Source organism: Lepisma saccharinum, chromosome 25 (genome assembly GCF_977018435.1).
Source record: "Lepisma saccharinum chromosome 25, izLepSacc3.1, whole genome shotgun sequence".
Classification (NCBI taxonomy): Eukaryota; Metazoa; Arthropoda; class Insecta; order Zygentoma; family Lepismatidae; genus Lepisma; species Lepisma saccharinum.
This window is the reverse complement of record NC_139253.1, coordinates 50,844,616-50,849,115: the sequence shown is the minus strand read 5'-3', so window position 1 is coordinate 50,849,115 and position 4,500 is coordinate 50,844,616. Positions and strand designations below refer to the sequence as shown.

General features: G+C 37.3%; 1 non-coding gene across 1 annotated transcript; it reads left to right on the top strand.

Annotated features, from left to right (window-relative positions):
* The first annotated feature begins 223 nt into the window (after positions 1-223).
* TRNAG-GCC (transfer RNA glycine (anticodon GCC)) lies at positions 224-294 on the top strand. The gene has a single exon. It is a non-coding gene; the product is annotated as a tRNA-Gly (tRNA).
* The last annotated feature ends 4,206 nt before the right edge of the window (positions 295-4,500 follow it).

Here is a 4,500-nt window from a genome sequence, read left to right as displayed (position 1 = left end):
CGAATTTAAAAAACGAAGCTTTACTACTGTAGATCGGCTGTACTGTTCAGCGAATTGTCGAATAGAGCACATTTCTGCCATCTGTTGGCATTTAACGGAACTTGGTTGCCTTCTCCACTGAAGATGCTCACGATTCCCTCGACGAGTACGATAAGGATTCAACCACCTGTGAAAGCTCTTCTGCATCAGGACAAGATAAAATGTTATCGCTTTAGATATTCAGGCATCGGTGGTTCAGTGGTAGAATGCTCGCCTGCCACGCGGGCGGCCCGGGTTCGATTCCCGGCCGATGCAGTAATTCTTTTAATCTTTTTATCTGATCCACTGTGTGATGTGTCTTTACCGGGCATTGAATCTGCATATTTTACCACTAACACTGTACGTATATTCTGCTGCATTTTTATTTACGTCAATTTTCTATCACGCGACTTCTAGGCAGTGGTCGGAAGTAGCGTGCTATTTGTAGCGTCTCTACTGTAGCTAGCTACAAAATTTGTAGTTGTAGCTGTAGCGCCACTACATTTTGAAAATTGTAGCTGTAGCTGTAGCGAAGCTACAGAATACCTGTAGTTGTAGCGAAAATTTTGCTACACCTACATTTCTTCTCAGCATTTTCAGGGAATTTTTGAATGTGGCAACATCGTAAAAAAATCGACAATAACGCTTACGTTGCAGGAGGTTCATAAAGACAAAGTATATTACATGGAAATACGGATAATCTAGATTATAATAAATATCTTGATGCCACAGAATATAGATATCCGAGGGATTTATTTCATTAGTACGAGTATATGAATAATTCTAGTATCTAGATAAATAACTGACATAACATAACCCTACAGCTCTACAGCACCTTGGCGGGCCTTGGCTTACCTACCGACTGCTGGTCTCCCTCCCACACTGTTCCTCCGTCACCTGTTATAGCGTGGAGGTCTTAGACCAGTATTGGGGTGACGGGTGATCAGCCCGACGAATCCCCCAGCCGTTGTTGTAGGTCTTCTCGACCGGGTTACGCTCACTCACTCACTCGGAGCTTCCCAATTTCCTCACGATGGTGGGTTGCCACCGGCCCTATACGTAGGCCGAATAAATTCCGACCAGAGCCGGATTCGAACCTACGCCGTCCCGCAGCGAACGATCTCAAGACGAGTGAACGCCTTAACCCGCTCGGAGGAGGACAAATAACTGACATACATGAATATATTCCGACTAACAGCTAATTTTTTTAAGCTACATCGCTATTTTGGGGAGAAACATGCCTTGTTTGGGCCACCCCCGAAAAAAAAATCCTGTGGATATCCATGGTGTAAAAGATACAGCAAAATTCCATTAATTACTGTGTAAAATACAACTTCCAGTACATAAACGAGCGATCCATTTTCCACTGCAATGAGCAAGCAATCATTGGTTCAGTAACGTTAACTTCATTGATCATTGTCAGTGTATATGATCTCACCAGCAATAAATTATTGTTACACGAACGATAGACACACACTTTCTAGAATTAAAATTATTTTCGTCTATTTGTTCATAAATTTTAAAATTACAATACGTTTATAACACTCGGGTTTACACGTCAGTTTCTTTAATATATTTTATGATACTCTAAAATGTATGTACGAGTTATCAAATTTCCTGCAGAAATGACAATTTTCTTTAGTTAATATACAGTTTCGAAGTGTATGTATTCTCCTATTTTTACGTCGCTTTCCGTAACTTTCGCTAATCATGGCAATGAGGATGAATGGTTTATTTAGTAATTCTCTTATTTAGAGTCGCTTTCTTCTACTTTTGGTTAATTGTGAGAATGAGGGGAAGATGAATGATGATGAGCAACGTGGTTAATGGAGGAGCAGGAAGATTTCATCCTCCCAACTGGGCTTCTTTCCTAGTTCTTGTTTTGAATCCATTTTATGCACAGATAAGCTAATCTAGACTGGATTCGAACCACTATGTGCCTCCGCCGTGTATCGAACTGGGGCCCTTTGATTACAAGGTGACAAAATTTCCACTGTGTCCGCAGGCAAGCATTCCGAACAGGAAAACTCACATAAAGCATCATTCCACGTTTTTCTTTTATACCATAGAAGCATCCCCCAGCTATGCCCAAGGTTCGAGCAACCACCTTCCCCCCCAAAACTAACATTCCGTTTAAGAGCTAAGAAGATAAAATTGATAAATATCACATTTTCATATTATTCCCCTTTTAAATATCCATGTGATTGTTTTAAGCTTTTTATGCAGAAGTAGCGTAAAAGTAGGGAAGTAGCGAGTAGCGAACAGGAATATCGTAGCGAGCTTCGTTTTGGTGAATGTAGCTCTAGCTGTAACGAAGCTACATATCGTTCTGATCACCGCTATTCACAAATCTCTTTTGTGAATAAAATTTTCCACAAGACTTAACAATAGTTCACTGCGATCTGGATTTTTTTCCAGGTTAGTTCAATCAAGGCTTTTCTGTATATTGATATGAGTGTCTATGTGCTTCTAGCAGTCCAACGGTGGAAAGTTAACGATTTAATACTGTATGTTAAACCTTCGAATTTCCAGAATTCAAAAGAAGCTACAAACGTAATTTGGTGTATTGTATTCTACAAAATGTTATCGATTGCTCATCAAAAATCAACCGTTCGATAAATAGTGAACTATATTGCTCGGGAACAACTGCCGACATAAAGAAAAAATTGTGTACGGAAATAATGTTTCTAGTATCATGGAAGTCTTAATATCTTGATCAATTTCTCCGTCTGTCAATGGGAGTAAGACGTTTAAAGTAGAATATGAACCAGCATGTGCCTCCACGGTTATCGAACCAGAAACTCCTTGATTACGAGCCCATGACGCCATCGGGGAGGACCACATTTACACAGTAAACGCAGTTCCAACCAGCCACGGCTCAAAAAAGAAGTGCGTGGCAGCAGAGAAATTTTCTGAGGGTAAGTGAAATTAATATACATTCAATTAAATACCATACAAGAGCGCACATTTCGGCTTAAAGAGCATTCTTTTTCTTATTTTTCTTCTATCTTCGGCATGATAAACCGGTTAATAATAGGGGAGGAGGAGTTGCCATTGCAGTTAGGGAAGGTATTATTTCTAAGCACATAAAGTTAGATGACAACCTTGATTTATGTTGTGTAAAAGTAACCATATGTAATATAATATATATTATTGTTGTTGTCTACTTTACACCTGGTTCTAAGGTAGACAAATATGCAGCTTTTTATAGCTTATTTGAGGACCATGAAGAAATTCAAAACAATAATCTTATTATTGTTGGTGACTTCAACCTTCCTTTAATTGTAGATTCAAATTATAGGTTACAAAATGGAGGAAGTTGTTATAGAGTATTGGATGACTTTTTAAGTCTTCTTAACTTACAATCTATTAATAATATTAAAAATAGTAATAATAGAACACTGGACTTGATTTTAACTAACATCAAAAATAACATTTCAGTTTGTAGAGAAGTTGCACCTCTTGTTAAAGAGGACAAGCATCACCCTGCTTTAATAATTAATATGAGCATAAGAAGACCAACAAATACTTTAAAAAATAATAAAACTTTAGTGTACAATTTTCGAAAAGCAAACTTTCTGAAAATCTATGAGTTATTTCGGAACACTGACTGGACCTTCTTGAGTAGTCTCAGAAACGTAGAGGAAGCAGTAAGCCAATTTTATGATGTAGTAAATACGGTATTTGAAGCATCAATTCCAAAAAAGAAAGCTTATGTAAATAATAAATACCCTTGCTGGTTTACGAAAGAAATTGTGGAGATATTGAAGTTAAAAGAGTATCACAGAAAACGTATGAAACATGCAGAGGACAGTAAATTATTGTATGAGGAAACCAGGAAAAAGTCAAAATCGTTGATAAATAAAGCTTATTTTAATTACACTAAGGAGATGGAGGAGAATATTAAACATGATTCACGCTCTTTTTGGAAATTTGTTCGAAACAAAAGGGATAAAAATAGACACAGTAATAGTCCTATGGTTTTCAATGGGAAAGTTTTCGATACTAGTAAGGATATTGCAGATACCTTTGCACACTACTTTAAATCTGTTTATGCGGATTCCCCTAGTTCATATAGAGTATCAGGAAATGATGAGCTAAGAGTTCCACATTCATTATGTATTGAAAGAATTACTGAATGCGAGTTTAATAATGCTATCAAGAAATTGAAACCTAAAAAAGCAGCAGGTCCAGATGGCATACCGCCTTACGTATTAAAGGGATGTGCCGAGGTCTTGAAAAAACCTTTACTGGTGATATTTAATTTAATATTGGAATTACATACCTTTCCAAATATGTGGAAATTAACACGCGTGTGCCCAATTTTGAAATCTGGAGATAGTAGTAACATGGAAAATTATAGACCAGTTGCAATCCTCAGTGCTCCAATTAAAGTACTAGAACAAATTCTATATACTAGAATTTTTAATCATGTAAAAAGTTACATAAATAGTAACCAACATGGATTCTTTCCTCATAGAT